The following is a 13,624-nucleotide window of genomic DNA, read 5'->3' on the forward strand; positions in this document are numbered from 1 at the left end:
ATAGCAAGTTAGCGATTCAAATTGCTGCCAATCCAGTGTTCCATGAAAGAACCAAACATATTGACATTGATTGTCATTTCATAAGAGAAAAAATTCAGAAAGGGCTAGTTAGAACAGAGCATATATCAACCAAAGATCAACCAGCGAATATTCTTACAAAAGGCTTAAGTAGACTATAACATGAAGTTCTCATGACCAAGCTAGGAATGTTTAATATGTTAACCACTCCTAGCTTGAGGGGGGTTGTTGGATAGAATGAAAGCATAAGGCCCAAATGTAAACTGTGGACCAATAAACTAAGAGGTCCCATATAATTAGGTAGTTAGATTAGTTAACTATAAATATCTCCAATGTACTCCTAACGGCTGCCAAGTTTTCTTCTCTCTACACTCTTTAGTTCAATGAGATATTTTCTTCTTTCGCTCTTCCTCCTGTATGTTTCTCATACTTCACCTCATTCTCCACGGTGGTTAGCGACATATAGTAGTAAGTGGTGGAGTGGATTTGTTGATTATGATTAATGATAGTTATGATAATAATGGTTGGTAACAGTGAGATACAAATACTAACGAAATTCATCATATTTGTATTCAGAAGTTGTGTAATACCATTTATTCTATTATTAACACAATATTACATTTATTTTAATGTTAATTATTATTTTCAATAATTTTTTATTTATTTATTGTTTGATGTGATACACACACGCTGACGTGCAATGCATGTACACTAAAATAATTAGATAAAGGTGTGGAAGCAAATATAAAACACAAATTTACTCGTACAATCCAAAGTGATCAAGCCATGAAGATACTAATATTTGAAATACAAAATATGACATGGCTCGATAATATATTAAGTCTACTAAAGAGGAAGTATCCTCCAGGATAGTGACTCTTTAGGTACCCGACGTAGCTAGGTGCTTGATTGATGACGACTCAATATAATTAATAGTCTAAAGTTAAAATTTATAATATGTCATAATGTTAATTGTGATGACGACTCAATATAATTAATAGTCTAAAGTCAAAATTTATAATATGTCATAAATTTTAAGATAAAATTCGAAGTTATTTTTTTTAGTTCACTCTATCATTTTTTTTAGATGGTAAACTATAAATTTATAATTTTAAGATTAATTCTTACATACATTTTTTTAATGGACGTATAATCACAGTGGCAGATCCAGGATTTCCATTAAGGGAGTTCGGAAAAAAAAAGAATAGTGCCTAAGATTTGAACTTGGAACCTCAAGATGAGTTTTGAACCCCTCAATCACTAAGTCAACCTCTAATCTTTCATTTAGGAGGTTCAAAATCAATATATAGACATAAAAATTCTTTAAAATACTTTAAATATATAACATTATTTTTTGCCCAGGGGGTTTGGATGAACCCCTCGGCAACCTCTAGGTCCCCCCTGCGTATAGAAATAATTTATTCTTAAAAAAATAGTAAGTGAGTATGAAGGCGTTAAATATCATTTTCCAAGTCTTTTTAATATAAAATTTCATCATCTTCTTGTACATGGACATAAATATCATTTTCAAGACTTTTTAATATCAAATTTCATTATTTTCTTGTATATTGACACAAGAATGCATTAAATTTTCTTTTCAATGTTTTGAATTTTAATTTCTATATTTAGAATTACAATTAAGTTTAATTCTTAAGCCAAAACATTCTTATAACCATTAGAAAATTAATGTCTCAAAATATTACAATTAATAATTAATTTATATTGTCATGACATTAGAGATCTAGTAAAATCTTTTTCTAGTTTTTAAGTTTGTAGTTAGAAATTTTTATTTTTTTGTTTTTTTGTAGAACTTTGCCTACTATTTTAGAACCTTGAATTAAATTACTTAAATATCATATCTATAAATAAGATTTGTGATAACAAATTCAATGTATTGTATTACAATAAATGGCTAACATTTTATTAACCTAAAAGAATATTTTATAATATAAATAAAGTATAAATGACAAATATAATTTATTTTTTTGCTTGTTATATCCAAGATAGAGATTTTCTAACTATAAAAATACAAAATTCAAATGAATGATACAACCACATAACAAAATCTATATGGGTAAAGAGATCATGCATAGAAAACCTAAAAAGTTATAAATAAAAACCCTGTAAGTATGATTAGGATCCAAATATGATATTAAATATTATATCAAATCAAAATCATATACCATGGATATTATGAGTTAAGAGGAAAAAAGTTATAAATAGGATCCAAATATGATATTAAATATTATATCAAATCAAAATCATATACCATAGATATTATGAGTTAAAGTGAAGTTCACGATAGATTTTAAAGTAATAAGCCATAAAATAATAAATCATAACCACATGTTTTTAAATCATACATTAAAAATTTTAAACCATAGCATACAGATGTAGAGTAGATATAAAAATTACGATTTTTATCAAATTCATTATATGTATAATTAAAACCTAGTATAAGTGAGGTACACAAGTGTGTCCAAAGAATTTCCAATACATAAACCCTAACAATTAAAAGTTGTTGTACTTTAATCGAGATTAGTGAAAAGAGATTTAAGAAGAAAAAAAAAACTGCTCACAAATCTAGAGTAATATTATCAATCGGAGTTATGTGAAATTCACGACAGATTTTAAAGTAATAAACCATAAAATAATAAATCATAACCACATATTTTCAAATCATACAGATCTAGAATAGATATAAAAATTAATATTTGAAATTCATTATATGTATAATTAAAACACAATCTCCTTTAACATATATGTCACGTCCTGAGCCTACACCCTGGACGGGACTGGCACTCGAGAACCATTTCTGGCCCCAAGCGAACCTTTGGCCTGACTAGACTCTCAGCGAAGCATTATTACAAGGATCAAATGCATTTATAAAACAACTGTCTCAAATTAAACTCAGAACGTTTTAAGGATAAAACATTCAAACTAGCCATAGATGGCAACTCAAGTCTTATAGAAAAACATCTGAAATACAAGACTAAAGAATTCTGACTACTCGTCTATGAAGCCTCTAAAAATAAGAGGGATGTTGGGACAAGACCCCCGATCATCCTGACAACTGAAATAGTAAAACAATGTAAAAGGAGTCCTCCGAAAAGCAATGAGGCTCACCAACTGACTCTAAGTGCTATACTGTATCAACGAGGTGGTGGATGTTGATCCTGGTTACCCCTGTGTCTGCATCATAAAATGATGCGGGCCAAATGACATCAGTACATTGAATGTACTAGTATGCGAGGGGAATAATAAACAATACATAAGCTTGAAATGAATCTAAAAAGAACACTTACCTTGGCTTTACTAAACTCATGAATAACTCAACTCAAATGCGAAGTAAAAACAACAATAATGGTGCAGTTTATTGATGAGTCCACAAATTGGACTCATCTAGGGATTTACTTTAATTGAAATAGTGTCCTTGAATGCTTGTTTTATATCAATAACTGATTAAAATGCTTAAGTTTCAGGTATTTGAAGTTTAAATGGAAGCATGGGTACTTAGGCGCAAAACGGAGCAAAAAGGGCTGAAAAGAACAAGAAAGGAAAGTCTGCGGATCGCCGAGTCCAACTGGGCAAGTCACCGAAAGGACCAGTACCGCATTTTATTCCAGTACGCGAAGCCCTGAAGGAAGTGGATCAATAGACGATGAAAGAAGCAGTCGGCGAGTCGCCAAATAGTTCCGTGAAGCAGTGCTGTACCGCCTAATGATCCAGAGTGCAAGGATGTTGAGGTCAAAACGCTGAAGGCGATGTGCTGACTAAAGGGCGGATTGCCGAATCTGTCGGCGATCTCGACTAACGTCACCAAACAATCCTCCGCAGCACAATCCTTGAAAACTATAAATACTAGTTAGAGTTGTAGTCTTTGTGTGGAACATTTTAGAGTAAAATTCTTATTATTCTATAGTATTTTTATATTTTTCTCTCAAGTTTGGAGAGGGTTTAATGGAGACTTGAAGAAAGGGTTTCATTTTCCCCAAGTTGGAAGTGGGTCTTCTCTATTCTTCTTCCATCACTTAATTGAAGGTTTAATTTCTTATACCCAGTTGATTTCATTATCATGTTAGGTATAATTTTTTATTTCTTGATGTGTGGCTAAAAACCCCTATTCTTGGGGTGTGATTTAGCGAATATGTGTTGATATTATTATTGGGTCTTGCTTGCTGATAGTTTAGGTGTATTTTAATGGTGATTTCACCTAGTGGTTGTGGTTTAAGTTAAAGGGTTTGTAGTTGCAAATACAAAGTCACCCATGTGTTTTCGGATTGCTCGAAAGGGAGGTTGCGAAACCAAGACCACTAGACTGATGGCCTAAGGAGTGGGCCGACATGAGGCTCAGCCCGAAAGGGTGAACCCTAGTCCCAAATCCTAACACTCAGCTGGAGAGAGTGAGTGGGGTAAGGCGTACGCTGGTCTTCATGCGTCAAATGGGTATCCGAGAGGAACGCATTTGAAACGGGGTAAGTTTCCCGAGAGGGAACTTATTTACATTTAAAGCTTAGCCTATTCACTATTATCTTGCAAATTTCCTAACGATAGAGTGTACCCAACATCTTAGTATCAATATGTATTGCGTTCACGCCCCAAGAATTTCTCCCCATACTTGATTCGCCTTTGTTTTCATTGTTATTTTGCTTAACTTGTTACAAAACCCCCTTTGATATTTGACAATTTTGTGTCACCATCAATTTACCATGTTTTTAATCGCAAATATATATAACTACAACTAATTTGAACGAAACTCTAATTAACTATCAATTCTCAAATTCGCTCCCTTGGGACACGACCCCAACCCTTAGTTGGGTTAATATATTATCAACTATCGTAGACACTGGTACCGTAGGTTAGTGTCGTTGGTCACGATAAGCATCATTTATACAAAGCATTTAAAACAATAAGTGGTAACTCAATGTATTAGAGAGATATTATAACAACTCAGTTTACACATATAATAAAGTAATATAATAGTGTGAGAGTTTCTCTAACCGACAACCACCACTATGAGCCTAAGTGATGATACAACGTCTCGCTCACGCTGTCAGAACTGTCATATACTTTGTCGTCATATAGAACACCACAACTAAGTGGATCCACTAGTCTATGCTAAAAAGCACTAAGGAATCATCTAAAAAGTATGATCATTTCTACCCATGATGGCTACATGGTTTATGGAGACTTGATGTAACGACCTGATCCTGTCGTTAGGGAAAAGCCAATGGAGAAAGAATTGGGGTCAGAAAACTTTTTGGTAGTAATTTTGGATTTCCTGGCCTAGTCCAGATTCAGACGAAATCGAAGTCAGTGAGGTCTAGGGAAATCTGGTAACAATCGGGTGAATTATTTATGATTTTGATTACATGAGTGGTTAGATAAGTCGTTAAGGAATCTGTACAACTTTATGGAATTAAATTCGGGTGAGTAGAACTCTCGGAATCAATCTTAGTGTGAACGACATTTTCTGAGCGTCGTTGGTTAAAGGTGTGTTGTGAAATGGGGGTCTTGGAATTATTAAAATAGCTCACTGGTTCTGTGCAAGCCGCTGGGGTGGGATTTCTGCCGCCAGGGCGGGGTCGCTATAGCGGGGTGGTGGCCGCTGTGGTGGGCCAGACGTGACTTAAAGTCATAAATAAACCCCTAAACGACCTTATTTGGCATTTTTTTATTTTTAGAGTTAAGGAACAAACCCCAGTCAACTCCTACTCATTTTTCATCATTCTTGAGGCTAAAGGTAAGCTTTTCACTCCCCGAATCTATTTTTCGATCCGTAAAACGTAATAGAATGGGTGAAAATTGATGTAGGAGGATTTTGTAATAGATTCTATGGTGGAAACAACCCTAATTTGGGTATTAGGATCTTGGGTTTGGTCTAGGGTTATTGGGTTTGTTATAGTCCGGATAATTAGACCTTTGATTGTTGATCATTGCGTTAATTGTATATTTTTATACCATGAACAAGCGAGAAGTATCCGGAAAAGGAAGATTCAAGTGTCATAGGGATTCGAGGTAGGTGTTGATTGTGATTCTATGATTGTGTGATGTATGTTCGTCCTTGCTTCATTATGATACTTGTATATGTATGAATGTTGCAATGTTGATCACACTTGTTGTAAATGAGCTAGAAAATTGATGAATGCCATGAAATCATGACTTAAATGTCTGATCTTCATGATATACTTGTGATTGTGATTGTGATTGTGGTGTGTGAATAGGATCGGTTGACACGTTCCGGTATAACTAACTTGGATCGGTTGCCACGTTACGGCATAACTATGGGATCGGTTGCCAAGTTTTGGCATAAATATGGGATCGGTTGCCACGTTCTGGCATGCTAAATATTTAGGTTTGGGTTCCATGAGAGGACCAATGATTTGACATATAAATGTGAAGTTGTTTGTTGTTCGTTGTTCGTGAAAGTTGATAATATTGTATATGTTGATATATATGCATGTGATTATAATGTTGTTTGACTTATTTATGTTGCACTAGTGGGATAGCTGTGTGATCCTACCAGTACATTTTGGTTGTGTACTGATTCTGCACTTGCTCTTAATTTTGTTGAGTACAGGGCATCTTCAAGCGGCTATTGACAGACCTCGCTTAGGAGATCAGTGATTGTCACTTCGAATTCAAGGGTGAGTCAATTTTTTCGGGCTACCTTGGAATTCTTTTTCGTCTATGTCCACCATTTCCAGACTTAGTCCTTTGTTTTAGTTAGTTCATTAGTATGGGGTGGTATCTCTTCTTGTTTAGACTTGTTGAATTTTATATGTTTTGGTACATTGACTTTCAGGTTCTAGGTTATTCTTATGCATTGTTAGCTATTATTGTTAGACTTTTGTTAGAGTTTATGGGAACTCTATTTTTATTTTCTTAGGGTTTGATTTAAATGCCTTAATTTTGATATTACTTTCTTGGTTGGGTTGTAGTAGTGATTCTCCCACCGGAGTGTTAGTGTGGGTGTAAATCATGACGGTCTGGGTCGTGACAAAGTTGGTATCAGATCCCTAGGTTCGTTGATCTCATTGTACCAAAATGAGTCTAGTAGAGTCTTGCAGAACGGTACGATGACGTCTGTACTTTTCTTCGAAAGGCTATAGGACTTTAGGAAAAACTCATTTTTTTCTACTTCTTCGTGCTATGACTTGAATCCAATTGGTATATGGGTGATACAAATTGGTGTCTTTCCTCATTCACTCTTTGGTCAGAGCTAGAGCAACAACAACGGTAACACCATCACTAGCAAGAGATGATGTATATAGACTACCGACTGTTGAATAGGGTCACCATTCAGAACAAGTATCCATTGCCTCAGATTGATAACCTTTTTGACCAATTGCAAGGTGCATCGATTTTCTCTAAGATTGATTTAAGGTCTGGTTACCATCAGTTAAATATTGAAGCGGTTAAGAATCAGGTTCGACCAAGATTTATGATTGAAACTAGCAGTTTTGTGGGGCTCACAACCTACTATTGTCGCTTGTGGTATGAGTTGAGCCCAGTTGGTATCTCCCGATTCCAATTGGTATCTCAACGAAGTGAACTAGACGTCGTAGTCTCGGCTGAAGGGACACACGCAAATTAATTGAAATTGAGAAGGTTCCAATTGGTATCTAGCTTTAAGGTTCGTATAAGGCATATATGATAAGTAATGGTCGTCTATGAAACGAACTAATTAGAGAATTTGGACTTATCTGCAAGTTGTAACTGATTGAGTGTCGTGAAACTTGTTATGAAAAGAGAGTCATCACGAGATTAGGTGCAAGGGTCTAGATAAATTATGATGTGGTTCGTAAGCGAGAAATCTGAACGTGAGTTGCGACCAACTGATAACCGTGAGAGAGTCTGGGTATATCCTGGGGAAGAGGATGTTGTAGTGTTGAAGTAACGTAAAGGGATTTTGGAGCGTGTATCATTGGGTTGACTCGAGGTAGGCAACGATTATCCTAGTTAAGGGGATTAAGTAGGGGTGGGCATTCGGTATTTTGGTTCGGTTTCAGTTTTTTATTTCAATTTTTGGTTCTTGTACAATTTGTACTGAACACCGAACCAAAATAAATCGGTTCGGTTTATATTATTTCGGTTTGGTTTTTGTTCATTCGGTTTTTGTTATGGATTTTTTAAAATTTTGTAATTTTTTTGTTTGTTTATTTTATTTATACCTGATGGTGGTCGTCGGAAGTGGAAAGAGGTCAATGGTCGACGCCTGGCTGTATGGAAACTAGAAAGATCGGCTGACGGCAGGTCGACTAGCGACTGATGCGTGCTGATCGACACCGGTCGCTGATGTGTTGCGGCTGCCTACTGGTCGATTTGCGGTTGTTGTGTGCTGTTATTGGTCGACGTCGATCGCCAGAACTCAGAAGTGGGAACAGTCGCTGTTGATGTAGATGTTGGAACTGGGATCAGTCACTTTTGTCCTTTGGGAAATGGGAACGACAGAAGTGACGAAATACTTGAGATTGTGATTGTGGTGTGTGAATGGGAATGGTTGCCACGTTCCGATATAACTAACTTGGATCGGTTGCCACGTTACGGCATAACTATGTGATCGGTTACCACATTTCGGCATAACTATGGGATCAGTTGCCACGTTTCGGCATGCTAACTGTTTGGGTTTGAGTTCCATGAGAGGATCAATGATTTGACATATAATTGTGAAGTTGTTTGTTGTTCGTGAATGTTGATAATATTGTATATGTTGATATGTATGCATGTGATTATAATGTTGTTTGACTTGTTTATGTTGCACTAGTGGGATAGCTGTGTGATCCTACCAGTACACTGTGGTTGTGTACTGATTTTGCATTTGCTCTTAATTTTGTTGAGTACAGGGCATCTTCAAGCAGGTATTGACAGACCTCGCTTAGGAGATCAGTGATCGTCACTTCGAATTCAAGGGTGAGCCAATTCTTTTGGGCTGCCATGGAATTCTCTTTCGTCTATGTCCACCATTTTCGGACTTAGGCCTTTGTTTTAGTTAGTTCATTAGTATGGGGGGTATCTCTTCTTGTTTAGACTTGTTGATCTTTAAATGTTTTGGTACATTGACTTTCAGGTTCTAGGTTATTCTTCCGCATTGTTAGACTTTTGTTAGAGTTTATGGGAACTCTATTTTTATTTTCTTAGGGTTTGATTTAAATGTCTTAGTTTTTAGATTATTTGCTTGGTTGGGTAGTAGTAGTGGTTCTCTCACTGGAGTGTTAGTGTGGGTGCCAATCATGACAGTCTGGGTCGTGACACTTGAGTTATTATGAACTCGCGTCCCCATATTGGTGCTCAATACTACTCCCAAAATATATTCAGCTCGTTTTTAAAAACCCATTTGTTTCTTTGGTTTGAGATAATTACTCAAAAACTAACTCAAAAGCTCTATTGGAAATAAGTGTTTCCTCTCTTGTTTAAATGTGAAAACATTTACTCTTTGGGAAAATACTTAGTTTCCATTTACTCATTTTGAAGAAATGAACTTCATTGGTTACTCTTACTTAACTCAAAACTCAAGTCTTAAAACAAGATTAAAACATTTGTAAAAGACTTCTTGGAAAGTCTCTATGAACTTTCTAAACTTGGCTTTTAACTTTTCTTGAATTTGAATTTACGTATTCAAGGTTATTATTCAAGTTTATGAATGATTTCTAAGTGTTTAGAAGTTATTTAGAGTAGTTAGAATCAATAGGAAGTGTTAGTACACTTTAGAAGGACTTAAATGAGCTAAACGACGAAAATCGAGTGGAGAAAGACGACCCAGGCGCATTGCTGGCGTGCCGCGCCAACCCCTAAGTTACTGGGGCTCATTTCTAGCGCACTACTGGGGCGCCATCCCCGCCTTCCTAGCGCTACAGGGGCGCATCACGCCAGCATTCCCCCAGGCGAATCTAATGAATTTTTCCTCTCGTTTCCAAACCTTAATTTTGATTAATTTCAATTATTTTTCTCAATATCTCTTTAGATTCAGGTACCCACTACATAAACACAAGAATCTAACTCAAGGAAACTCTAATAATCGACATTAGACTCTCAAGAACTCCTCAATCTCAACACAAAATTCAAGAACGAAAGCAATTCAAGAACACCCATCAAGAACATTCAAACTTCCAATATTTTTAGGATGAATTCATGCTGAAATAAACATGTTTGACACGTGGGTGAACGAACCCAATGTTATGAAAGTCTCACATACCTCGTAGGATCAAATCCTTGATGAAATCCGCAATCAATTCCTTACGAAAATGATGAATCTTGATTTTTCTCTTCTCTTCTCTCTAAAGCCCTAACGTGAATTTTTAATTGTGCAAACTGAACCAATTCAGTGTTGACCCTAATTAATTCACTAAAAACGAATTAAATCAAGTGGGTATGGAAAAGACCAAAATACCCCTTAAAAATCCGGATTAGACTATCCTTATTTGAACAATCCAACTTCAAATGGGTATATCTCACTCATACAAACTCGGAATCGTGTAAATTCGGCATCGTTGGAAAGATAACTCCTAGATCTTTCCTAAGGTATCTAGAAGAACACCTAACTCCTCCTAAGCTAGGAGTTATAGTTGTTTGAACTTGACTAAAAACCCAAACTTAGCATAACTTAACCAATTTTTCATATTTTTCCTTCTTTCCAAAAACAACTCTTTCTAATTCTAGCTCTTTCTAGTTCTTTTAAATAGCTAGGTGTTACAATATCTCCTCCTTGGGAGCATTCATCCTCGAATGAAATTACTCCTAGTAGGCTAAGGGTGTAACATATACATTTAGCTAAAACATCCAACAAACAACTCGAATACATCAAGTATATAAATTAAAGAGTACTAAGAAGAGAATTAGTACCTTGGTCTGGAATTTCTCCAGGCTCAAAGAGATATGGATATCTCTTCTTAATGTCATCTTCAGCTTCCCAAGTAGCTTTCTCAACAAATTGATTCCTCCAAAGGACTTTGACTGATGCTACTTTCTTGGTTATCAACTTGCGAACCTGGCGGTCTAGAATCTAAAAATGAATCTCCTCATAAGACAAGCTATCCTTGATACAAATATATTCAGTTGGTATGATAAGTGAAGGATCTCTCATGCACTTCTTCAACATGGAAATATAAAATACCGGATGAACCACTGCTAACTCTTGGGGTAGCTCTAACTCATAAGTTACATTACCAATCATTTTGGATATTCTGTAAGGGACAATATACTGAGGACTAAGTTTTGCTCCCAAATCGCACACGCAAGTGCACGTGGTCGTTCAAGTATTCAAGTGGCTCTTATAAAGAGTCAGGTATCGTACCCACATGGACTTATGTTTAGAATCACTTAATTTCTCCAACTTTCAGCTAAGTACAAGTGTTATCAAAATTCCAATAGTGATTTATTTTATAATTCTAAAGGTTAAACAAAAATTAAACAGATGTGATTAAATTTCAAAGGTTTAAAACAATGATTGGGTAAAGTCCAGGGCTACAGCTTTTATCACGATTCATGCAATTAATATAATTTAAATGGGTAATATCAACTATTGAATCAATGAATCATAAGGTTAAATGTATGATCATGGTCTCCCGACCTCTAAACGCCTATGATAAATAACAACCTAACTACATCGTGGAGCAGAGATAGGCTGGATTAAGTACCGAGCATTACGTTTTTTTCATGTATAGTGATCAATCATGGTTTCTAGGTATATCCCTATCATAGATACAAATTAACCCTAGTTCTTAAGAATTAATCATGCTCTTTATGCCCCAAGTTTTATCCTCTTATTCCTCTCCCGAGTTCAATTCAGACACTGTATTTATTTCAATGGTGATCAGTCACGAAATACGAAAAATAAGAGCATAAGAAAGATTCATATGATAATTGATATTAACCCAATGAAAACTTAATATATTACAATCATCATGTAGCCACAGCCCTAGAACTAGGGTATTTAGCTACTCATAATCAAAGATTCGATCAAACAATGTTTAAGTATCATAGACAGATTGAAGTACAAGAGTTTAGGAAATAACCCTAAAAATGATGAAAACGTTCTCCCAAGTAGTCGTTCTTCAAAACCCAAAAAAAATCTCTAATAAAATAAAATATTTAACTATTTATACTAAAAGTCGAAACGGCCAAAACTGGGACATCAGGGCGCGACGCGGAGCAGTGTTAAACTTTCATTCGAACGTAGTTGCTCTTCTCCACGACGCGAGCACTCCACGGAGTGTTCTGCCTCAAAATCTCATCTCGCCAATTAATTCAAAATCCCTTTCCGCGATGCGGAGAGGATACGGCTATGCCTTAAAATTATTTTCTTCTTTTTTCTTCCTTGCTTTAATCTCTTGTGTTCCCCATTGTCCATTTTCATGCCCGTTTCTCTCCTACACAACTAATCATATTGGTTAGCTTATATTCCAGGCCTTTCCTCCCAATTGAACGGAACTTCACCAGGTACTTTTAGACCTTCCCCACCACTAATCATATAGGTATTATTAGATTTCTAGGCATATAATATGCCTAAGATCACTAAGTTTCCCCTTCTTACCGAATCTCATAACACCCTTCATGGGTGAAACTTTCAAGTATACACAATCATCTACTTCAAAATCTAACTCCCTTCCCCTAACATCAGTGTAGGATTTATGACGACTCTGCGCTGTTTTCAACCTACCTTGAATGACTTTCACTTCTCCATAACTTGATGAACTAAGTCTGGTCCTATCAATCCAGTTTCACCAATTTCAAACCATCTAATAAGAGATCTGTATCTTCTCTCATAAAGAGCTTCATAAGAAGCCATCTGGATGCTAGACTGGTAACTATTATTGTAAGCGAACTCAATAAGAGGTAGGTGATCATCCCAATTTCCCTTGAATAACATATACTAATGTCTTGCTTTATTATGTTTAGGGTGTCAAATGAGCAGGTTGGGTTGAAATCTGAGATATTAAAATGGGTTGAAATAATATATGGTTTGGGTCCTGACCCGTTCAATTTGCCCCGCTTAATTTCAATAATTTTGATATATTGTTATTTAGGCCTCATTTGTTTAAACTTAATAGAGGTCTGAATCTTAATCATTCAGATTCAATTCATTAAGTGTGTTTGGTTTTTAGATCTGAATTTGAATGATTCAGATTCAGCCCATTAAGTTCATTTGTTTTTTTCAATAAGCCTCTTAATGGACCTAAAAAGGTTTGAATGGATCAGATCTGCAGGAGAATCTTAACACCATTCAGACTTATTTAATAAGTTATAAATTAATATTGTATAAGTAAAGACCCTCCTGATCATTTTTGTATTTTGCCTTTTGTGTGTCGTTTAGAGCATTCTTATATTGACCCCAAGTCATTTATGACTTGCTAGGACTAACAGTTCGGTTACCTGGTCGTTCGTTTGGTTATTGTGCAAGTTTTAGTGTTTTTGGAGCTTATGAACCTTGAACAATCATTTTCGATCAAAAGTTCAAGAAGATGACATAAGAATTCAATTATGACGATTCCATCAGCTCCATAAGGGTCATTTTAGGCTAATAGCATGGTCGACATGGCTCCCGAGGTTTTCAGTGTGAGTCGGTGCAATTAGAGGTTTTAACTTTAAGTTTAAGCCTAAGTTTAAC

This window comes from Solanum verrucosum, unplaced genomic scaffold (genome assembly GCF_900185275.1).
Source record: "Solanum verrucosum unplaced genomic scaffold, falcon-dt-bn FXZP01000253.1, whole genome shotgun sequence".
In the NCBI taxonomy this organism is placed as follows: Eukaryota; Viridiplantae; Streptophyta; class Magnoliopsida; order Solanales; family Solanaceae; genus Solanum; species Solanum verrucosum.